General features: G+C 44.4%; 1 long non-coding RNA gene across 3 annotated transcripts; it reads right to left on the bottom strand.

Annotated features, from left to right (window-relative positions):
- Positions 1-589: 589 nt before the first annotated feature.
- Positions 590-24,401, bottom strand: LOC115512648. 3 transcript variants are annotated; one of them, XR_003968449.1, is made up of 6 exons: positions 24,124-24,401; positions 22,734-23,156; positions 22,147-22,442; positions 19,637-20,627; positions 17,182-17,183; positions 590-625 (listed from the first exon to the last, which is right to left on the bottom strand). It is a non-coding gene; the product is annotated as an uncharacterized LOC115512648 (long non-coding RNA). The 3 variants fall into 3 exon arrangements; XR_003968448.1 differs by lacking the exons at positions 590-625; positions 17,182-17,183; positions 19,637-20,627 and adding an exon at positions 17,306-17,382 and having other exon boundaries at positions 24,124-24,399; XR_003968447.1 differs by lacking the exons at positions 590-625; positions 17,182-17,183; positions 19,637-20,627 and adding an exon at positions 21,262-21,635 and having other exon boundaries at positions 24,124-24,399.
- Positions 24,402-25,040: the final 639 nt, after the last annotated feature.

Genomic DNA, 25,040 nt, shown 5'->3' with positions numbered 1-25,040 from the left:
AAGTTCTAAGCAACCAAATGGAAAGTGTCCAAGGAATTCACTAACGGCTAAAATATTACATATCATATCATTATGACTCATGCCTTCCTGTAAACGTGTTTCTGGAAATGCTTGCCTAAAGAAAGTGATTTGAGACAAGTAGCACCCTAACGCGGCTTGGATAGTTTAGGGGTGCCAGGCTGTCTGGGAACTCGGATTCCAACCCAGGTAACTGTCGGGTGTCAGCAGATGGCAAAGCGTTTCTTTGCTGGAATGAAACTTGAATGAAGCCAACGTGAACTGTTGTAACCACTGCAGTGTTTCTGCTTGTTCGGACAGTAATCCCAGCGTGTGAAGCCTGCAACTTAATTATATGAATACAAATTTTAAGGATACTCTTAGATGCTGACTTTGTGCCACTGAAACTCATTTTTTTTTTTTTTTTACATTTTATTTATTTTTGGGACAGAGAGAGACAGAGCATGAACGGGGGAGGGGCAGAGAGAGAGGGAGACACAGAATCGGAAACAGGCTCCAGGCTCTGAGCCATCAGCCCAGAGCCCGACGCGGGGCTCGAACTCACGGACCGCGAGATCGTGACCTGGCTGAAGTCGGACGCTTAACCGACTGCGCCACCCAGGCGCCCCTCAATTTTTTTTTTAATATGGGTCATTGAATAGGTAAAGGGGAGGCATAGATATGCCAAGTTTATGATGGCCAGCACTTCCTGGATTTCTAGTTTCTGTTTCTTGGAGAGAAGCTGGTTCAGATTCTCTCAGTGAGACAGATTTGGGTTCTGTTGTTCTGCTGTTATATTCCCACACTGAGGCACCCACCAACAACATACGACTGGAATGCTTTGCTTATTTTTCTGACTTTGTGATTAAGATTTTGTGTCCTTCCATAACTTTAAAACCCTTTTATCAGAGGAATATATGAACATGGGTGTGGATTGCATAAGTCAGGAAGGATTCCAATGAAAACCAAGTCATCTGTACCACTCACTTTCAGCTCAGTTCACTCCTTGTTATGTTTTTGATACCCAGGCGACTTCTCTTCTTGCTCACTGGTTTGTTCTCTAATTTGTCTATTTACTGCTGAATCATTTCATTCAGTTGGTTTATCATGATCTTTCTCTTCGGGGTTTTAGGCCTTAATCGATTCAGTGACAGTCTGCCAAAAAATCTGCAAATTCACAACTTTTCCTGAACCTGTCAGAGAGCTGAGGTTGTAGGTCAACCCATGAACTTGAAATCTAAGGGAAGACAGGCACCTCCAAGGAGAAATGGGCCATGAGCACCTGTTTGGCCAGAACAGATGCTGCTGGATGGGTCGAAGTTGGTAACAAGGATTTAACTAAGATTCTTAATGAGTTGCTGAAGGCTGAATGTGACTAATGTAAGAATATAGAGCCCTTTGGAGCAAACAATTTTTGTTCCCATTTGCACGTTCTTCACTGGACTCCCATGTGCTCGCGAGAAAGGCTGGGGACACGGTGGTGAGGCTGGTGTGTGCCATAACCAAGGAACACTGAGTTTAGGGAAGCACTTCTTACAGAGCAAGCCCGCTCTTTGGGGGAAGAGGCTACCTCATCCCTCGGGCTGCTCCCTACACACTCAACCCTGAGAAGTGGCCAGGAGGAGGCGAGAGAGCCTCACTCGCATTCTTGGCACACCCAGTAGGAACTTGCAGGCACCCACATGGCAGATCGCCTCCCCCAACAAGGTCGAGAGCCAGTCTCAGAGGACCCGGCCCGGGGAGTTCTTCCACTGAATGGGGAAGATCCTTCTTCTGCCCATTACGCCTCGGCCATGGGCTTGCCGTTTGGGACGGGAGGGTATGACATAGTGGAAGTGAAACCTGAGAACCTGCCTCTTCTGTTCTGAGGGACCAGAGGAGGTGATGAGAGAGGAGTAGGAGGGCAGAAGGGAGACGTGCCACCTCCATGTGGGGGGTGTCGAGACCAGGGTCCCTCGGGACGGGTGAGAGGAGACTGGGGAAATGCTGAGGGCGTCAGTCAGGACTCTGGGCGGGGGTCACCTCAGACACCGCCGCTTCCCCCACAGACCTGGGGCCACCACGGCCAAGAAGCAGACTCAGCCAGGCAGCACGGTCAGGAGATGGGGGGCTGGACGGTAGCTTTCCAGAGCTGCTCTTTGTACCATTGTGGTGTGGCTCAGACCCAGACAGTCGCGCAGGGACCCAGAAGGGGGTGTGCTGGACCTAACTTGTGTGCCTTCCCAGACTCCTCTGGCCACGTGCTCCTGGGCCCAGTCATGTGGACCCTTCCCATCCTCTGCCACCAGCACATCACTGCCTGTAAACCTTACTTTCTTCATCCACATAATAGGGATGAGAACGGCACCTACCCCATTATATAACCACTTTGTGCCTCTGCACAAATGAAAATAATGCATCTGCAAAATGAAAATAATAATATTACCCATTTTCCCCCATCCCAGGTTTATAGTTATAACTGGTACACAGACTGTTTAAGGTATACAGCATAATGGCTTGATAAACATATTGCAAAATGATTGTCACAGTAACTTTGGTTAACATCTATCATCTCATATAATATCACCTATTCCAAATGATTGCTGTAAGGATTAAATGATTTAACATGAATAAAGCACTTAAAACAATGCCTGGTGCAAATAGGTACCATATAAGTGTTTGCGTTATTGTTACTGTGTTTTCGAGTTAGATTTGCTTCATCAGAGTTCCTTTGTGAAGCATAGGACTTAGCAAATGAATATATTTAAATGTCACGGTATTGTAGGCTTTTAGAGCTGAAATGGATTTAAAAAAAAAAATCTAGTCCAAACCTTTTGTGTTGTAAGTGGCAAAAACAGGCTCTGGGGGGCATACCCAAGATCGTCCAGGCCATAATGGCAGGACTGGGACTAGAATCCAGTCCAGAGCTCTTTCCACTTTCCCACACTGTACTCCATACTTATCGAATACAGCACCAATGTGCCATTGGCCCTGATTAAGCCATGGTCTTTACCACAACAGTCAAGCTTGGGTCCAGAAGGCGACACAGAAGCTCACAGGCAGAATTTGGAAATTACCCCCAACACCACCACCCTCTGTCTTTGGCTTTGGAATACCTATTGAAAGCTGGTTCTTTAATGTCATAAGATAACATCAAGAGATGTTATGGAGCTCCCCCTCTGTGCTGCACCCCTCAGCCAGAATTGGAGGGATTGTATAGGAAAGTTCCTTTAATTCTTCCCAAATGAACTCTCTCTGTACCGCCTCTTAATTCTCCCTAAGAAGTCTCTCGTCCAGGGAGAGTTTACGTAATTTTCTGCTAAGGTCAAAGCACAGTTCTCTTTTGGCACCTGATATTGGGCATCGATCTTTGAACTCTGCTTTTTCAGACTGTTGGTCTTTTAGAGCGCTTTTTGCAAAACCTTTCTTCCATTCTTTCCTCTCTTTTGCCTCTGTCACCTCCCCAATGCAGACCCTTTTCACAACCTGGTGATTGAGGAGGGGTGCTATAGCGCGTTGGTTAGAAGGGTGGTCTAGAGCGAGATCAGGGTTTGAGCCCTGACTCTGCCACTGATGTGCAGGGAAGCACTTCTAGGGAAGTTGCTTAACCCCTAAGCAGACCCATGCCAGAGCTGGCCCAAGGTGGCACAGGGGAACAGAGTTTGTGCATCTTTTCCCAAGTCTATGTCCAGTGACTTCCTGTTGGCAGGTTGAAATTCGCCTTGGGGATGTTTTACGCCGTGAACGCTGGCAAATGCTACAAATTAGCATCCTCCTCCCTCCAGCATTTGCCTGCACACCTGTGCCTCTAAGCCTTGGTTTCTTCATCCATGTAGTGGGGATGACAATAGTATTTACCCTGAAAGAGCTGCTGTGAGAGTTAAATGAGAGAACGTATAGGCGCACCTCAGAGACCTTGAAGGTATGGTTGCAGATTGCCGCAATAGAGCAAATATCACAATAAAGCAAGTCAAATGAACTTACTGGTTTTCCAGTGCCCACAACAGTTGTGTTTACACTATACTGTAGTCTACTAAGTGTGCAATAGCCTTACGTCTAAAATCAATGTACATACCTGAATTTAAAAATCTTGCTAGAAAATGCTAGCCCTATCTTAGTTTTCAGCAAATCATAATCTTCTCGCTGATCTTGGGGTCTTGCCTAGATGTTGAAGGCTGCTGCCTGATCAGGGTGGTGGTGGCTGAAGGTTGTGGTGGCTGTGGCAATTTCTTTGAATAAGACAACAGTGAGGTTTGCTGAGTCGATCGACTCTTTCTTTCACTCACGGTTTCTCTGTAGCTCGTGATGCTGTTGGATGGCATTCTACCCACAGCAGAACTTCTCTCAACATTGGAGTCAATCCTCTCAAACCCTGCTGCTGCTTTAGCAGCTAAGTTTATGTCATATTCTATATTCTAACTCCTTGCTGTCATTTCCACAGTCTTCACAGCGTCTTCCCCAGGAGTAGACTCCATCTCAGGAAACCACTTCCTTTGCTCGTCCATGAGAAGCAGCCCCTCATCTGTTCATGTTTTGCCCTGAGATTGTAGAAATTCTGTCACATCGTCAGGCCCCACTTGTCGTTCTAGTTCTCTTGTTATTTCCACCACGTCTGCAGTGACTTCCTCCACCGAAGTCCTGAACCCCTCCCAGTCATCCACGAGGCTCGGAACCAACTTCTTCCAAACTCTTGTTCCTGCCAATATCTGGATCTCTTCCCGTGAATCATGAATGTTCCTAATGGCATCTAGAACGGTGGATCCTTTCTAAAAGGTTTTCAATTTGCCCAAATCTATCAGAAAAATCATTGTTTATGTCGGCTCTAGCCTTATAAAATTTCTTAAATATTTCTTAATAAGATTTGAAAGTCAAAATTACTCCTTAATCCATGAGCTAAAGAACTGATGTGTTAGCAAGCATGAAAACACATTAACCTCACTATACATCTCCTTCAGAGCTCTTGAGGGACCAGGTGCATTGTCGACGGGCAGTAATATTTTGAAAGGAATCTTGTTTCTGAGCAGCAGATCTCAACAGTGGGCTTAAAATATTCAGTAAACCATGTTGTCAACAGATGTGCTGTCACCCATGCCTTGTTGTTTCATTTATAGAGCACAAGCAGAGTAGATGCAGCATAATTTTCTCTTTCTTTAAAGTTTATGTATTCTGAGAGAGAGAGCGAGAGAGAATGGGGGAGGGGCAGAGAGAATCCTGAACAGGCTCTGCACGGCCAGCGCAGAACCGGATGCAGGGCTTGAACTCACAAACTGTGAGATTGTGACCTGAGCTGAAACCAAGAGTCAGACCCTTAACTGAGTCACCCAGGTGCCCCAACTCAGCATAGTTCTTAAGGGCCCTAGGAGCTTTGAAATGGTAAATGAGCATTGGCTTCAACCTAAAGTCCCCAGCTGCATTGGCCCCAAAGAGTCAGCCTGTCTTTGAAGCTTTGAAGCCAGGCCCTGACTTCTCCTCTCTAACTATTGAAAGTCCTAAATGCAGGGTTATCACAAGCCTTTCATTTGTTAAAAAAAAAACCAAAACAACAACAACAAAAAAAAAACAAAAAAAAAAAAAACCCAAAAAACAATATCTGCAAAGCACAATAAAACAAAGCACAGTAAATTGAGATATGGCTATATGGAAAATACCCAGGAAGTGCTCAGTGTGGTTGCTGTTATTATCCACCTCCTAACTAGTCTAGTACCTCCTAGCTCTTTCCGTTCTAGCCAATCACTCATTCACTCAACAAACATTATATTCAGCAATTCCACAGGCCATTCTCCCTCCATCAGTTTTCTCCTGTTTCCTACTGCCTGAGATCATTTTTCCCAAACTCAACCATACTGCAGACGTATTCTGAATTATAGATTCTGTGAGTGCGGAGTGAGGAGGACAAAAGACAGAAGTGAACAGGAGGGAAATCTAGAGTAAATGTAGCTGTAAAAACCTGCTTCACTATGTCAGAGATTAGTCTTTATTCCCGGTTCTTCCGCTAATTCTTTGCTGTCCTGGAACCATGACATTGTCTACATCTCTCTGTTTATGCATCAACAAAACATGAGCAGCCGCACCTGTGTGTGTGCTTGAACAGAGGTGCACACATATGCGTGCGCGCGTGCACACACACACACGCACCGCCACCCAGCGTGGGGAGGATTCTCAAGTTTAAACCTGATGGTGGTCAAAGCTGCTCCAATGGGAGGTGCTGCCTGCCATTTAATTCTTCTGGGATGTTCTCCAGGCCCTTTGCTGTCTATTCTATTTCCTGTTTGGCTTCCAGCTTTCCTGTCTGTCAATGTCATCACCTCCCGGTGAAAGAAGGGAAAGGAGGTTACACTGAGACTGTGCCCACAAGATGCCAAAACACCATGGAGCCCGAATGTGTACAAAAACTCACTTTTTCCTGAACTAACCGGTTCTTTATTTGGTTTGCTGGCTTTAGAACATCTGCGTTGTGATTTGCTGCAAGCTCCACAAGAGTGGAGGCAGGAAGCTGAAACTAACTAGTAACTGTCTTTACTTTTAAGGTTTACAAGGTTAATTATTTATGCCAGGGCTCCCCACACATCCTTGCAAAGAGGGAAGGGAGAGGTGTTTTTCCACGCACTCTCTCCAACTTCTTTTTGCCCACATCCTTACCACAGCTTACCTGGCTCTTCCCTGATTTTCCAGGGGGCCAGCTGCTGACTCCCTCCTCCTGACTCCCCCCTACACCCATAAACCTGATCGAGATCACTTGGTTTTTCCTAACCAACTTGCTCCAGATACAGACAAATCTCCTCCCTCCTCAGAGTTTGGAAGATTTCAGAAAGAGCTTCATTAGGAACTTAAAGGGCAAGCCAGTATTGAGTTGGTGTTCACCAGTATGATTCTACTTGTCATGAAGATATTAAAATACTGTGCATGACATCATCTTATATAGAGAAAAATTCTAAAGATCCCCCCCAAACCTGTTAGATGTATTAAAATTCAGTAAAGTTGCAAATTATAAAACCAACATGCAAAAACCAGTAGCATTTCTATACAGTAATATCAAAATATCCAAAAAATAAATTAAGAAAACAACCCTATTTATAATAGCAAAGCTATAAAATACTTAGGAATAAATTTCAGGAAGGAGATTAAATATCTGTACACTGAGAACTATAAAACATCATGAAAGAAATGAAAGAAGACACAAAACAATAGAAAGGTATCTATCCTGTGTTCATGGACTGGAAGTTAATATTATTAAACTGTCCTACTCAAAGTGATCTACAGATTTGGTGCAATTCCTTCCAAAATTCCAATGGAAGTTTTGCTAGAAATAGAAACAATTCTAAAATTCAGTAGAACTTCAAAAGACCGCAAATAGCCAAGTCAATCTTGTACAAAAAGAACAAAGCTGGAGGCATCACACTTCCTGATATCAAAATTTACTACAAAGCTATAGTAATCCAAACAGTATGATGTTAGCATCAAAACAGACATATGGATCAGAATAGAGCCTGGAAATAAATCCATGTATTTACAGTCAGCTGATCTTTGACAAAGGTGCCAAGAATACACAATGGAGAAAGGAGAGTCTCTTCAATAAATGTGTTGGAAAACTGGATACCCATGTGCAAAAGAATGAAGCCATACCCCTATCTCACACCATATACAAAAATCAACTCAAAATGGAGTAAAGACTCAAACATAATACCTGAAAACTACTTGAAGAAAACATAGGAGAAAAGCTTCTTGACATTGGTCTGAGCAATAATTTTTTTGGGTATGACCCCAAAAGCACAGGCAACAAAAGCAGAAAGAGACAAATGGGACTGCATCAAACCAAAAAGCTTCTGCACAGTAAAGGAAACAGTCAACAGAATAAAGCAACAATCCATAGAGCAGGAGAATATATTTGCAAACTATATATCTGATAAGGAGTTAATATTCAAGATATATAAGGATCTCAAAGAATGCTACAGCAAGAAAATAGGTAACTCTATTAAAAAATAGTCAATGTACCTAAATAGGCATTTCTCAAAAGAAGGCATTAAAAAAATACATTTGTCTTTTAAAATGCTCAACATTGGGGTGCCTGGGTGGCTCAGCTGGTTAAGCATACAGCTCTTTTTAAAAATTTTTTTTTATGTTTATTTATTATTGAAAAAGCCAGAGACAGAGCATGAGCAGGGGAGGGGCGGAGGGAGAGGGAGACACAGAATGCGAAGCAGGATCCAGGCTCTGAGCTGTCAGCACAGAGCCCGATGTGGGTCTCAAACTCACAAACCACGAGATCATGACCTGAGCCAAAGACTGACACTTAACCCACTGAGCCACCCAGGCACCCCAGGCATCTAGCTCTTGACTTCAGCTCGGGTCATGATCTCACGGTTCGTGGGTTCAAGTCCTGCATTGGGCTCTGCCCCGACAGTGAGGAGCATGCTTGGGATTCTCTCTTTCTCCCTCTCTCCCTTTCCTTCCCCCACTTGTGCTCTCTTTGTCTCTCAAAATAAATAAAGAAATAAATAAACTTAAATAAATAAATAAATAAAATGCTCAATATTACTAGTCATCAAGAGAATACAAAACAAAAGCACAATAAGATATTACCTCACACCTGTTAGAATGACTATTATCTTTGCCGATCCACCCCAGCTAATACGCCAGATCCCCAGCACCACAAGCCTGGCAGTGTGCAAGTAGCCCAGATGGGCCACGCCACCCCACAGTGAATCCTGCCCCTAGGAGAGGGGAAGAGAAGGCACACACCAGTCTGATTGTGGCCCCAGCGGTGGGCTGGGGGCAGACATCAGGTCGGACTGCGGCCCCGCCCACCAACACAAGTTATCCAAGACAACACAGGGGAAGTGCCCCGCAGTCCCGCACCACTCCAGGGATGATGCAAAATGAAGAAACGGAAGAATTCCCCTCAGAAAAACGTCCAGGAAATAACAACAGCTAACGAACTGATCAAAAATGATTTAAACAATATAACAGTGAATTTAGAATAATAGTCATAAAATTAATCTCTGGGCTTGAAAACAGTATAAAGGACAGCAGAAAATCTCTTGCTACAGAGATCAAGGGACTAAGGAACAGCCAGGAGGAGCTAAAACATGCTATCAACGAGTTGCAAAATAAAATGGAGACAACTACGGCTCGGATTGAAGAGGCAGAGGAGAGAATAGGTGAACTAGAAGATAAAATTATGGAAAAAGAAGAATCTGAGAAAAAGAGAAAAAAATCCAGGAATATGAGGGGAAAATGAGAGAACTCAGTGATGCACTAAAGAGAAATAATCTACGCATAATTGGCATTCCAGAGGAGGAAGAGAGAGGGAAAGATGCTGAAGGTGTACTTGAAGAAATAATAGCTGAGAACTTCCCGGATCTGGGGAAGGAAAAAGGCATTGAAATCCAAGAGGCACAGAGAACTCCCTTCAGACATAACTTGAATCAATCTGCACGACATATCATAGTGAAACTGGCAAAATACAAGGATAAAGAGAAAATTCGGAAAGCAGCTAGAGATAAACGTGCTCTAACATATAGAGGGAGACCTATAAGACTCGTGACCGATCTCTTTACTGAAACTTGGCAGGCCAGAAAGGAATGGCAGGAAATCTTCAATGTGATGAACAGAAAAAATATGCGGCTGAGAATCCTTTATCCAGCAAGTCTGTCATTTAGAATAGGAGAGATAAAGGTCTTCCCAAACAAACCAAAACTGAAGGAATTCGTCACCACTAAACCAGCCTTACAAGAGATCCTAAGGGGGATCCTGTGAGACAAAGTACCAGAGACATTGCTACAAGTATGAAACCTATGGACATCACAATGACTCTAAACCCATACCTTTCTATAATAACACTGAATGTAAATGGACTAAATGCGCCAACCAAAAGACATAGGGTATCAGAATGGATAAAAAAAACAAGACCCATCTATTTGCTGTCTACAAGAGACTCATTTTAGACCTGAGGACAACTTCAGATTGAGAGTGAGGGGATGGAGAACTATTTATCATGCCACTGGAAGTCAAAAGAAAGCTGGAGTAGCCATACTTATATCAGACAAACTAGACTTTAAATTAAAGGCTGTAACAAGAGATGAAGAAGGGCATTATATAATAATCACAGGGTCTATCCATCAGGAAGAGCTAACAATTATAAATGTCTATGCGCCGAATACAGGAGCCCCCAAATATATAAAACAATTACTCACATACATAAGCAACCTTATTGATAAGAATGTGGTAATTGCAGGGGACTTTAACACTCCACTTACAGAAATGGATAGATCATCTAGACACATGGTCAATAAAGAAACAAGGGCCCTGAATGATACATTGGATCAGATGGACTTGACAGATATATTTAGAACTCTGCATCCCAAAGCAACAGAATATACTTTCTTCTCAAGTGCACATTGAACATTCTCCAAGATAGATCATATACTGGGTCACAAAACAGCCCTTCATAAGTATACAAGAATTGAAATCATACCATGCATAGTTTCAGACCACAATACTATGAAGCTTGCAATCAACCACAGGAAAAAGTCTGGAAAACCTCCAAAAGCATGGAGGTTAAAGAACACCCTACTAAAGAATGAATGGGTCAACCAGGCAATTAGAGAAGAAATTAAAAAATATATGGAAACAAATGAAAATGAAAATACAACAATCCAAACGCTTTGGGATGCAGCAAAGGCAGTCCTGAGAGGAAAATACATTGCAATCCAGGCCTATCTCAAGAAATAAGAAAAATCCCAAATACAAAATCTAACAGCACACCTAAAGGAAATAGAAGCAGAACAGCAAAGGCAGCCTAAACCCAGCAGAAGAAGAGAAATAATAAAGATCAGAGCAGAAATAAACAATATAGAATCTTAAAAAACGGTAGAGCAGATCAACAAAACCAAGAGTTGGTGTTTTGAAAAAATAAACAAAATTGATAAACCTCTATCCAGGCTTCTCAAAAAGAAAAGGGAGATGACCCAAATAGATAAAATCATGAATGAAAATGGAATTGTTACAACCAATCCCTCAGAGATACAAGCAATTATCAGGGAATACTATGAAAAATTATATGCCAACAAACTGGACAACCTGGAAGAAATGGACAAATTCCCAAACACCCACACACTTCCAAAACTCAATCAGGAGGAAATAGAAAGCTTGAACAGACCCATAACCAGTGAAGAAATTGAATCAGTTACCAAAAATCTCCCAACAAATAAGAGTCCAGGACCAGATAGCTTCCCAGGGGAATTCTACCAGACGTTTAAAGTAGAGATAATACCTATCCTTCTCAAGCTATTCCGAAAAATAGAAAGGGAAGGAAAACTTCCAGACTCATTTTATGAAGCCAGTATTACTTTGATTCCTAAGCCAGACAGAGACCCAGTAAAAAAAGAGAACTACAGGCCAATATCCCTGATGAATATAGATGCAAAAATTCTCAATAAGATACTAGCAAATCGAATTCAACAGCATATAAAAATAATTATTCACCATGATCAAGTGGGATTCACTCTGGGGATGCAGGGCTGGTTCAACATTCGCAAATCAATCAACGTGATATATCACATTAATAAAAGAAAAGATAAGAACCATATGATCCTGTCAATCGATGCAGAAAAGGCCTTTGACAAAATTCAGCATCCTTTCTTAATAAAAACCCTCGAGAAAGTCGGGATAGAAGGAACATACTTAAAGATCATAAAAGCCATTTATGAAAAGCCCACAGCTAACATCATCCTCAATGGGGAAAAACTGAGAGCTTTTTCCCTGAGATCAGGAACACAACAGGGATGTCCACTCTCACCGCTGTTGTTTAACATAGTGTTGGAAGTTCTAGCATCAGCAATCAGACAACAAAAGGAAATCAAAGGCATCAAAATTGGCAAAGATGAAGTTAAGCTTTCACTTTTTGCAGATGACATGATATTATACATGGAAAATCCGATAGACTCCACCAGAAGTCTGCTAGAACTGATACATGAATTTAGCAAAGTTGCAGGATACAAAATCAATGTACAGAAATCAGTTGCATTCTTATACACTAATAATGAAGCAACAGAAAGACAAATAAAGAAACTGATCCCATTCACAATTGCACCAAGAAGCATAAAATACCTAGGAATAAATCTAACCAAAGATGTAAAAGATCTGTATGCTGAAAACTATAGAAAGCTTATGAAGGAAATTGAAGAAGACATAAAGAAATGGAAAAACATTCCATGCTCATGGATTGGAAGAATAAATATTGTCAAAATGTCAATACTACCCAAAGCTATCTACACATTCAATGCAATCCCAATCAAAATTGCACCAGCATTCTTCTCAAAACTAGAACAAGCAATCCTAAAATTCATATGGAACCACAAAAGGCCCTGAATAGCCAAAGTAATTTTGAAGAAGAAGACCAAAGCAGGAGGCATCACAATCCCAGACTTTAGCCTCTACTACAAAGCTGTAATCATCAAGACAGCATGGTATTGGCACAAAAACAGACACATAGACCAATGGAATAGAATAGAAACCCCAGAACTAGACCCACAAACGTATGACCAACTAATCTTTGACAAAGCAGGAAAGAATATCCAATGGAAAAAAGACAGTCTCTTTAACAAATGGTGCTGGGAGAATTGGACAGCAACATGCAGAAGGTTGAAACTAGACCACTTTCTCACACCATTCACAAAAATAAACTCAAAATGGATAAAGGACCTGAATGTGAGACAGGAAACCATCAAAACCCTAGAGGAGAAAGCAGGAAAAGACCTCTCTGACCTCAGCTGTAGCAATTTTTTACTTGACACATCCCCAAAGGCAAGGGAATTAAAAGCAAAAATGAACTACTGGGACCTTATGAAGACAAAAAGCTTCTGCACAGCAAAGGAAACAACCAACAAAACTAAAAGGCAACCAACGGAATGGGAAAAGATATTTGCAAATGACATGTCGGACAAAGGGCTAGTACCAAAATCTATAAAGAGCTCACCAAACTCCACACCCAAAAAACAAATAACCCAGTGAAGAAATGGGCAGAAAACATGAATAGACACTTCTCTAAAGAAGACATCCGGATGGCCAACAAGCACATGAAAAGATGCTCAATGTCACTCCTCATCAGGGAAATACAAATCAAAACCACCCTCAGATACCACCTCACGCCAGTCAGAGTGGCCAAAATGAACAAATCAGGAGACTATAGATGCTGGAGAGGATGTGGAGAAACGGGAACCCTCTTGCACTGTTGGTGGGAATGCAAATTGGTGCAGCCACTCTGGAAAACAGTGTGGAGGTTCCTCAAAAAATTAAAAATAGACCTACCCTATGACCCAGCAATAGCACTGCTAGGAATTTACCCAAGGGATACAGGAGTACTGATGCATAGGGGCATTTGTACCCAAATGTTTATAGCAGCACTCTTAACAATAGCCAAATTATGGAAAGAGCCTTAATGTCCATCAACTGATGAATCGATAAAGAAATTGTGGTTTATATACACAATGGAGTACTATGTGGCAATGATAAAGAATGAAATATGGCCCTTTGTAGCAACATGGATGGAATTGGAGAGTGTGATGCTAAGTGAAATAAGCCATACAGAGAAAGACAGATACCATATGGTTTCACTCTTATGTGGATCCTGAGAAACTTAACAGAAGCCCATGGGGGAGGCGAAGGGAAAAAAAAAAAAAAGAGGTTAGAGTGGGAGAGAGCCAAAGCATAAGAGACTGTTAAAAACTGAGAACAAACTGAGGGTTGATGGGGGGTGGGAGGGAGGGGAGGGTGGGTGATGGGTATTGAGGAGGGCACCTTTTGGGATGAGCACTGGGTGTTGTATGGAAACCAATTTGACAATAAACTTCATATATTGAAAAAAAAAAAAAAAAGAATGGCTATTATCAAAAGGACAACCGACGAGGGCTGAGATGTGCAGAAAGGGGAACCTTTGTATGCTGTTGGTGGGAACATAAATTCGTACCTCCATTATGGAAAACAGTATGGAGGTTCCTCAAAAATTAAAAACAGAACCATATATTACGATCTTTCAATCCTCCTCCTGGGTATATACCCAAAGGAAAGGAAATCAGGATCTCAAAGACATATCTGCCCTCCCATGTTCACTTCAGCATTATTCACAATAGCTAAGATATGGAATCAACTTAAATGTCTACCAACAGATGAACGAATAAAGAAAATGTGGTACACACACACACACGAATATTATTCAACCTTGGAAAATTAGGAAACCCTATTATTTGAGACAACATCGATAAACTTGAAGGACATTATGCTGAGCGAAATAAAACCAAATACTGCATGATCTCACTTATATGTGGAATCTAAAACAGTCAAACAGAAACAAAGAGTCGAATGGTGGTTGCCAGGGGCTGAGGGGGCAGGAGGAGGTGACGTTGGGCAAAGGGCCCAAAGTTGCAGTTATGCGGAATGAATACATTCTGGAGATCGGATACACAGCATGGCGACTATAGGTAACGATGCTGTTTGGTACACTTGGACATTTGCTTAGAGAATAAGTCTTAAATGTTCTCTGCACACAGATACACACACACGCACGCACAATTGTGTGACATGATGAACATGTTAACTAAGTTGATGATGGTCATTTTGCCACATGTACATATATCGAAACATCACATTGTATGCTGTAAATACATTTAATTTCCATTTGTCAGTTGTGCCTCAGTAAAGGTGGGGAGGGGAGAGACGGGAACACTTGTGTGCCGGCTGGTATTCAGGAACCCCCCCCCAAGTGCCATGGAAGCCCCCCAGCAAAGGCAGAACAAGTAGTGAAACAGGAAGAGAGCTCCAGATCCCTGCCCCACTCTCAGCAAGCATCCATTTGACTGATTAGTTCTTATCTTTAAAATAGTTGAATATTACCCCGCGCTGAGGGGAATAAATAAGATTACATGTTCCAGAGCTCAGATTCCTCCTCTGAAGTCAAGAGTGGCCAGAGACTGGCAGGCTTCCATGGGCTGGGGGACACATCTGCGCTCTGCCCCCCCCCACCCCGCCCCCTAGGAGCTGCCCTGTCCTGAGTAAACTCCCTTGGGCGCTGAGGCTAGAGCCACTCCACTTCTCCTTTTCCGTCTCTCGCTTAGAACCTGGGCCCCCTCCTAGAAGCATGAGATTCCTGGCCCAGTGGTTCCCAAACAGCCCTGTGGATCGGGGCCCATCCGTGAAGATGGTCTTTCGAGCCTGCTGAGATGCGACACATGCAAGAGATATGCTCGTGTGGAGTGGCTTGTATTGTGTTGTGTTGTGTTTTATAGAGGAGAATGGTGGCTTCCTTTACTGTTTTATTTTTTATTGTGGCGAAATACACATAACACCATTTTCCATCTTAACCATTTTTTCAGTGTATAGGTCAATAGTGTTACGTAGGCTTGCATTGCTTTGCAACCTACCTCCGGAACTTTTTTGGTCATGCAAAACTGGAACTCTGTGTCCATTAAACAACTCCCATTCTCCCCTTCCCTTAGCCTTTGGCAACCACTATTGTGCTTTCGGTGTCTATGAGTCTGACTACTCTAGGGACCGTTTATCTGTCAGTGGACATTTAGATTCCTTCCACCTTTTAGCTACTGTGAATGAGGCCGCTATGGACATGAGTGTACAAATGCCTGTTTAAGACCTCGCTTTCAGTTCTTTGGGGTATATACCCGGAAATAGAGTAGCTGGATCAGATAGTAATCTTATCTTTAATTGTTTCATTGTAGACCATTCAAGTTTCTGTCCCTTGTTCATAATTTGTGGCACTGGGGCATGGAGGGAATGATTGATTTCACGAGGCAGAATTTACAAGAGATAATATCGCAGCATCACTCGCAAAATCCAGCCTAGGGTAACATAAAGGAGATGAAGCCGTATATCAGTGGCTGGTTTTGGAACCAATAAGAACGTGAGGAGATGAATTGGTGTGTCCTTTCAAATGTTGTTATCCTGAAGGCTGTAAACCTATTTTAATGATTTTGAGAACACATTCTTGTGAACAATTCCCTGGGCAGTCAGTCGCCATGCATTCAGAATGGATGTGATTTCTGGAAATAGCTGAAAGTGATTCAGAGCCACATCTGGTGAAGATGATTGGAACCACGCAGGGAAATGCTAGTTTCATCAAAAAAGAAGCTATGGCTACAAAATAAGATAGCTGACTTGTAAACCTTTCTGAAGGCAATTCCAAGAGAGGAATTCAGAAATATTTTGAGCAATGGAAGCATTACTGCTACAAGTGGGTAGGTGCACAACTTGACGACGCTGAAGGAAAAGCTATAAGTTTTCACTCTGCTGTGAATATATGGCGGGGGGGGGGGGTTGGTGGTGGGAAGCAAAAAGAAAAACACAGCTTTCCAAGGATACCCCATAACTTACTCTCTTGGGACACCAAACACAAGCTGGCAACTCACAAGCCCTATCTTGGCCCACACTCTGGTTTTCTTTGGCTTGCAGAGTATTTTTTTTTTTTTAACACTTGAGTATTTAAATTGGGAGATTAATATTTTTTGGTCTTAATTTCCGACTCTTGAAAAAGTCAGCAGAATTATGCCATATTAGCAGGCATGTTCTGCAGCCAGACTGCCTGCGTCTGAATCCCAGCTCTGCCCCTTTTGACTCGTGTGACCTTGGAGTTACTTAACCTCCCTGTGCCTCAGGACTCTAACTCAGTAAGGAGTTGTGTTTTGTTTTTTTTTTTTCCCTTCATCTGAAAAATAGGGATAATAATAGTGCCTCCTCATTGGGTTATTGCGGGCTTAAAATGAGGCTATCTTTCTACCTCGGTAATGAAAGCTACTATCTGGGAGCACTGCACTGTCTTTTCCGTAGGGGGCGACAGTGACTGGGCTGTGGCTTACAGGGCTGTGTCCCCTGGACGCAGTTCTCAGTCCACTTGGCCCATTTCCATTACCCGTCTGGCTCCTGTGGGCCTGTGCGGTCTGCAGCCGTGCCTTGGGATTACGGAGCCAGCGGAACAGCCACATTTCAAGGTAAGGAAAGACTTAATCTCCCCTTCACAAGGTCCATCGAGGGTGGATTCCAGTGCTCCCGGACCTGTAATCCTGGCCCACCGCAAAGGCTCTCACCAGTGCTCCGGCAAATTCTAGCAGGGCCACAAAACCGCTCACAAGCACGCAGACTCGCAGAGCAAGGAGAATTTCTTTCACCTTTTACGGATATTCTTTCTGGGATAGCAGGGACCACTTAGACTTAGCGATGAAAAATATTTCTATTTCTTCCGATCTCAATTGTCTTCTCTTTGTTGAAAATTTGAATCTGTCGAAAAGCAATGGAACTCTCCATCAGGAATGGTTGAAGCAGTCTTCTGGGGTGACTTCTTCTCTCTGTTCATTGCTTCCAGTTGGTATCTGGGTATATGAGGGCCGTCCTTGATCTCTGAGGCTTTGGGGAGAAAGGATTCTCAAATTAGGCTTTGCAGGAGGTGGTCCTGGACCGCCCAGTGGCTGCCTATCTTGTTGTCATTCCCTGTCACTTGACTGGGCCCAGGAGCATGTGGCCAGAGGTGTCTGGGGAGGCACACAAGTTAGGTCCAGCACACCCCCTTCTGGGTCCCTGCAGGACTGTCTGGGTCTGAGCCACACCGCAATGGTACAAAGAGCAGCTCTGGAAAGCTACCGTCCAGCCCCCCATCTCCTGACCGTGCTGCCTGGCTGAGTCTGCTTCTTGGCCGTGGTGGCCCCAGGTCTGTGGGGGAAGTGGCGGTGTCTGAGGTGACCCCCGCCCAGAGTCCTGACTGACGCCCTCAGCATTTCCCCGGTCTCCTCTCACCCGTCCTGAGGGACCCTGGTCTCAACACCCCCCACATGGAGGTGGCACGTCTCCCTTCTGCCCTCCTACTCCTCTCTCATCGCCTCCTCTGGTCCCTCAGAACAGAAGAGACAGGTTCTCAGGTTTCACTTCCACTATGTCATACCCTCCCGTCCCAAACGGCAAGCCCATGGCCTGGCCGAGGCGTAATGGGCAGAAGAAGGATCTTCCCCATTCAGTGGAAGAACTCCCCGGGCCGGGTCCTCTGAGACTGGCTCTCGACCTTGTTGGGGGAGGCGATCCTCCATGTGGGTGCCTGCAAGTTCCTACTGGGTGCGCCAAGAATGCGAGCGAGGCTCTCTCGCCTCCTCCTGGCCACTTCTCAGGGTTGAGTGTGTAGGGAGCAGCCCGAGGGATGAGGTAGCCTCTTCCCCCAAAGAGCAGGTTTGCTCTGTAAGAGGTGCTTCCCTAAACTCAGTGTTCCTTGGTTATGGCACACACCAGCCTCACCACCGTGTCCCCAGCCTGTCTTGTGAGCACCAAGCAAGTCCCGGTGAAGAATTTGGAGGTGGGAAGGGGTGGCTTTTTGTAGCGTTTTCCTCTTTTCTTATTGTAGGCAGCTTGAATCCATGGCTGCTGTGGAGCCTGAACATGGACAAAGCCAGGTGGCTGTTTCCAGAGACAAGCAGCTGCCCATTGCCTTTCTGGCTCCAGATAATCTAATTTCTGATTTGATATGAGCTTCAACAGAGCAGCGGGAGGAACGCGAAACTATTAGCTGTCCTTAGTTTGAAAGTTTTCAAGATTATTCATGTATGCCAGTGTTGTGTGCAAAGTCTGTAAAAGATTTTTTATGGTAACAAGAGAGAGAAAGGAAATCACCTAATTAGATGCAGGGAGGCCCTCCGTGCGCTGACTATACTCACCCTCCCTGTCCTGTAGACTGAGGTTGTACTGAGAGAATTCTATAAACCTGGTCCTCGCCCTTGAAGAGTGTTAAATCTCAAGATACACTTGCTGATGAGAACACCAAGGATTATGATAAAAGACTTCCATTGGTGACTGTCACGTAGTCATGTGGGACATAAGGAAATCAAGGTGGTGTCCAAGCATGGGTGGGAAGCCAGGCCCACCCAGACTTTGGCTAACGTGCTGAAAGAGGCCGAGGAAGACGTCAAACTCAAGAGACCAAAGACTAGTATAGATACCACCACGGACCTAGACGCCATAGGAATCCTTGCCTAGTGCCTTTAAAGATACACTTAGAAGTGGGTTTCCTTTCTCCAAAGCCTATAAAGGTGGGGTAAAAGCAACCATCTTTCAATGATGAAAATTGTCAGAGAGGCAGGGGTTTGGTAGGCCTCACTATTGAAATTAAAAAGAAAATTTTTATAATGTTTGTTTTTGAGAGAGAGAGAGAGACAGAGTTTGAGTGGGGGAGAGGCAGAGAGAGAGGGAGACACAGAATCCGAAGCAGGCTCCAGGCTCTGAGCTGTCAGCACAGAGCCCAATGGGGGGCTTGAATTCATGAACCATGAGATCATGACCTGAGCCAAAGTCGGACGTTTAACCGATGGAGCCACCCAGGTGCCCCTCACTATTGAAATTTTATGAAAATGTCTTAATTTTTTTTATTAAAAAAATTGTTTTTAGTTTATTTTTTGAGAGAGAGAGAAGCAGGGGAGGGGCAGAGAGAGAGGAAGAGAGAGAGAATCCCAAGCAGGCTCCAGGCTGTCAGCACAGAGCCTGATGTGGGGCTCAAAGTCACGAACCATGAGATCATGACCTGAGATGAAATTAAGAGTTGGACGCTTAACTGACAGAGCCACCCAGGTGCCCCTGAAATGTTTTAAGTGAAGAAAAAGACTGAAAGTCAGGAAGAGTAAACATTCTTCCTTTAATTTTAAAATTTTCTAGAGCACAAGAATTCTTCCCAATAAATCATACACAGTTGTTATTAGCGGAAATTGGATGCATTTTCCGTGGTGCATTTCTGAAAGTGAAAAGTCTGGGGCCTGGTTCCCATCGTGAATATGTGTGTCCTTTCTAACGTAAGCGCAACTCTCGGGAGTTGGAATTTATTTGTTCAATCGACAAATGTTTGTCGAGCACCTATTTTGTGCCAAGTACTGTCCTTGGCCCAAGGGATGCTATCGTGGCCAAGACAAGATTTTTGCCCTTATTGGAAGACAGACACTGAAATGATAATTTGGCAGATAATTCTAGGAAGTATGAAGACGACGGTAAAATGTGATAAAGAATGCTTTGCATGGGGTATGCTACCTCAGACAGGATGAGATGGGAAAGCCCAGCTGCGAGGGTGAGCTATGAGCTGAGACCTTTATTACAATGAGCAACCATGGCAAGAACCACAGACAGAACACTCCGTGCCCAGGAAACGGCAAACAGGAAGGCCTTGCAATGGGGCCACCCTGGGCGTGTTCTGGGATCGGAGAGAAAAGCCAGTGTGGCTGAAGAGGTGAAATGAGAGTGGCAGGTAGTCGGCTTGCGGGGGAGGCAGGCAGGGAAGGTGGCACGGGGGTGCTGTGGGCCAAGGGGGGAGCTGAGCTGGAAGGTTTTACAGGACAGTGATACCGCCTGGTGGCTGCATGGAAACTATCCCTGTATTTTCGTTGGAAAATAACAAGATGGCAGTTTGTACATTCACTTCTGGGTCGGGATTCAGATGTTTGAAAAAGAAATATTTCATGTTTTGCTTGGTAGCAATCTTCTTCGTAGGCAAAGAGGTGTACGTTAGCATTTCCTCCAGTGTTTTGAGTTGTGCTCACACAGTTCATGACATTATGTACTCAAAGACAAAATTTCCGCATGCTTCCGTCTTTAGATTTAGACCATCCTAAATGGCCAGGCCTTCGTAACTGAAATGTAAATCGAATCAATTTATACATTGAGTTTTCCTCTACTGACAGAAGTAAGGCTGTAGCCCATTACATTTTTGTACTTTTGAATTCAGTTGAACATTATTTATTTGGATATGTGCTTTAAAATGTTTATTTATTTTTGAGAGAGAGAGAGAGAGAGGCACAAGCAGGGAAGCCTCAGAGAGAGGGGAAAACACAGAATCCAAAGCAGTCTCGAAGCTCTGAGCTGTCAGCACAAAGCCCAGTGTGGGGCTTGAACCCACGAACTGCAAGATCATGACCTGAGCCAAAGTCGGATGCTTAACTGACCGAGCCACCCAGGTGCCCCGCACATGTGCTTTAGACAATACATTGAGATTCTTCCTGCATGCATGTATACATCACTTTATAAAATGGACAAGAGTCCAGCATGCATGTTTCCTACCTCCCTGGCTTCGCATTCCTACCCCCTTCTCTCCACCTCTTCCTTCCCAAATGTGGAACTGATTTTTCTGGACAGCACATGTTTGTACTTCTGGTGCAGGAAGCACGTCTTTGGGAGTCTTTCGCTCTGGATTCTGAGCTCTCTGAGGACAGGACTGTGTCGGTCCTGTCCCACCCCGTCCTCCGTCACACCCCACATCCCATCCTCCCTCACACCCCACATCCCATCCTCCCTCACTGGCTTGCACAGTATTTTGCACATCAGAGGCCTTCCGTTGAATTGTAGGATAAATACAAGACTGTTTCTGCGCATGAGTCAAAGTAGTCCTTACGGCATTTTAAGCGAGCCGCAAAGTTGACTGGAAGCAATTCGTTCCAGACTGCTGAGTCAGCCAAAGTCAAAGCTGATGCATTTTGAAGCCGGGAGGTGGGGGAGTAGGTGGAGAATGTGTGTGTGTGTGTGGGTGTGTGTGTGACCACAAGCCGCAGCACCTCCAACACGGAAGGATCCCAGGAAGGCTCTCCATTTGGAGATGGCAAGCTGTTACATAATCCACTCTCCCTGTTATCAGCGCTCTGCTTCTGTGCAAGGAAACACTTTTGCAATGATTCGGTTTTGTCACAGTTTGTTTTCTTTTTCCTACTGCAGGCAGGACTTGATGTTCCCCGCCCTCCCCACCCCCCCCCCCCCGGCTGGATTTGGGGGTGAGTGAATTTCCATTTTTACTGCTTTGTAAATCATTGCCCAGGCTTTGAAGGAGGCACTTTGGTAGGCACGGGTGGCATGTGCTTAATGCCTAATGCAGAACATACCAGACGTCTAATCACCTCTTTGCTGCGGCAAATGCATCGCAGCGGTACTTGCTTTCCTCCACCCTGGCTGCAACTGCAGACACTGTGTTGCACGGGAAAATTTTCAGTTCATTTTGGTGGAATGTTAAAATGGGGTTGCCAGGTAAACTGCAGGTCACCCCGGTGAATCTGAATTTCAGCCACAGAATAATATTTTAGTATAAGTAGGCCTCCAGTACTGCATGGGACATAGTTGAATAGTAAAAAAAAAAAAAAAAAAAAAAAAAAAAAAAGTGTTTACCTGAAAGGCAAACGCAACCGGGCGTCCTGTATTTGTATTTCCTAAATCCGGCCGCCCTGATGAAAATCACGGTGGCTTGCCGGCCGGCAGATAGTCGCCCTCGGTAAACAGGGATGGAGCATTTCTTGTCGGTTCAAGGTCTTCTGCTGTGCTCGGTCTTTCCACGGGAGGGGAGCGAGGTCCTCAGTGTCCAGCCGCCGTGTGGTGCTGGAAGGAGGCAGGGAGGCCGGTCTCGGAGCAGATGGGCCTCTGCCAGCTGGGTCAGGGCTGCTGTGGCAGGAACAGCTCCAGCGTTACTTAAATTAAAAAAAACAAAAAACAAAAAACAAAAGGGGGGATGGGGATCAACGCAGGCAGTTTTAGCAGTTAGCATTCTATGGCTATAGCGTCCCTGCTGCCTGGCCCACGGAGGGAAAAGGCATTGTGGGCATAGGGAGGATGGGGAGAGGAGAAATGCAGCCCCACCGCCCCCCATGCGGGGTGATGGTGAGTGCGAACGTAGAAGGGCCCTGGAAGATGGTGCGTGGAGCCCAGATGGCAAGAAGAAGTTTAGGCGGGAAGGGTGGAAAGCACAGGGCTACACCCACCTGTGGGGGAGCACCCCTGTCCCAGGGAGTGTAGCCCTGAGGACACAGGCAGGCAGTTGCTGCAGCAGGCGGACAGTTTTCTGGGGCGGGGGTGTCTGGAGATGCTGTGCCATCCTGGGAAGAATGTTCTAAATCTCCTGGGGAGCAGGGCTTCCATACCCAGCAGGAACGGCAGACCGAAGGTGAGGACTGTCCGCATGGATGCGGGATGTCCGAAGTGAGTTCCGGTTGGAAACGCGAACTAGCTAAGTGACCTTGGGCACATAAATTTACTTATCTGCTCTTCAGTTTCCTCGACAGAATCAGGCTGGAGAACCTGGTGGGCTCTTACAGCTCTGATCTCATTATTTACCCGGAAACTGCTTGAAACTGCTCCGAATTGGAACAATGCTTCCCCAGAGGCAGTTCAGTTACCTATGTCATCTGTAAGAAAGAATAGAATGACAAATTTGGGGGAAGGGGGAATGGAGGGGAAGTGACTTGTTTCCTGCATAATTATCAACATTATTTCTCACCAGCCACCTGAATCAACAGTCCCTCCTCCTTGCTGAAGGGTGTGAGATATCATTCAGGGAATGTGATCAGCATAAATAAACTGTAGCTAAGGCAAAACAGAAGTGTACCTATAGTAATTTTGGTATTTGCAGGGTCCAGAGAGTCTGGAAACAGATATTACCATTTTCCTTTTTTTCAGATTGAAGATATTTGTAACAACAGGGCCCTTCTGGGTAGAGCATTAAGTATATTCACTATGTTTCTGGAATACACACACACACACACACACACACATACACACACACACCCCTATACATATATATGTATATTGCATATACATTCGAGACAGAGAAAGCAAATATTGTTTAGTGAATCTAAAAATAGTCAATGAAGGTGTATGTAAGTCTAGATTTTTCACAGCTGTATTCAGGTAGCTGCTCTTTAAACAAAGCATTGCACTTGAATGGAAAATGAGCTTTCAAATCAATGAGATATAAGAAATGACTGTAATATTTGCACTAGTTATTAAAGGCATTAAGTACAGAGAAAGACTTAACTTTATATGCGTGCAAAGAATTGATAGGCAATATCTAGTATTAATAAAACATTCTCTCTTCCAAAAACAGACAGCGAGGGGTGATTTTTCATTTTTGTTCCTTTTGGAACTTTACATTTGATTTGAAAAGCATTTCTGATTTCTGCACCAGATCCCGGGTAAGAATTACCAGAACCCGTGGGCTCATGCTTTCCAGCACAACTGGTTAAAGCTGTGCTAATTCTCCTTTTTTTATTAGCTACACCTAACCACTTTTCATTACAACTGGACAGTCAGCTCTATGTTCATTTTATTTTTATGAAATAATTCACCAAATAATTATTTGAAATCTGACTTTACCTTTAAAGTTCCATTCAATATTTGATCCTGGAATGTCGGGGGTGGGAGTTATGTATCAAACATGATACTTCCTCAATGAGCCGATGGTCCAGATGCTACAGGGCACGGGTTGCTTCAGGACTGACATTCTGGTTCTGGGCCTGGAATCGGAGGCGGGTTCTTTTTTCTCTAAAGGAGTGGATCTTTATGCAGCCCCTCGAGGTATGAGTAGAACCCCAGTGAGCTTCATTGCCGTCTCCAGCCCTTCTGGGCAGAGCACAGAGCATTGTCAGAGACGGGAAGGAAGAAGGAGTTACTCTGATAGTTCAGAGTCTCCGAGCTGTACCCCGTGCACCTCCCAGTGAACATCCTGTTGCCTTTGACGACCTGCAGAAAAAGTCAGAGGGCCCTCTCTTTTTATGCGGTCAGTCGTGTTGTTCTGACCCATATCAAGGCAGGCCAGCTTTAAGGGCCTGGACTGTGCAGGTACAATAGCCTACGAATCCCATAAAAATAGATGGCAAAAAGTGAGACCTTCATTTTAAGCACAATATTGGGGCCTGAATTTAAGCTGCTATTTCGCAATCAAGCTTCCTCAACCGGCTTTTGTCTTAATAGTTGGGAGGACAGTCCGATGACTCAAGAAAGCATGGTGTTTTAAGGAAGGGATAAGCCCCCAAAGGAGACTATCCAGGGGCTTCTTCCTAGACACAACTCTGTCAGAAAAACAATGTGGTTCAAAGCAGAACGAGCTATGGCGCCCGGGTGGCTCAGTCGGTTAAGCTCCGACTCTTGAGTGCTGCTCAGGTCATGATCTCACGGTGGTGGCGTGGAGCCCTGAGTTAGTTCAGGGCTGAGCATGGAATCTGCTTGGGATGCCCTCTGCCCCTCCCCCACTGAGGAATGTGCTGTCTCTCAAACTCCAATTCAAGGGGATA

Source organism: Lynx canadensis, chromosome B1 (genome assembly GCF_007474595.2).
Source record: "Lynx canadensis isolate LIC74 chromosome B1, mLynCan4.pri.v2, whole genome shotgun sequence".
Taxonomy (NCBI): domain Eukaryota; kingdom Metazoa; phylum Chordata; class Mammalia; order Carnivora; family Felidae; genus Lynx; species Lynx canadensis.
Note: the sequence above shows the minus strand (reverse complement) of the source record. Positions and strands in the feature narration are given on the sequence as shown.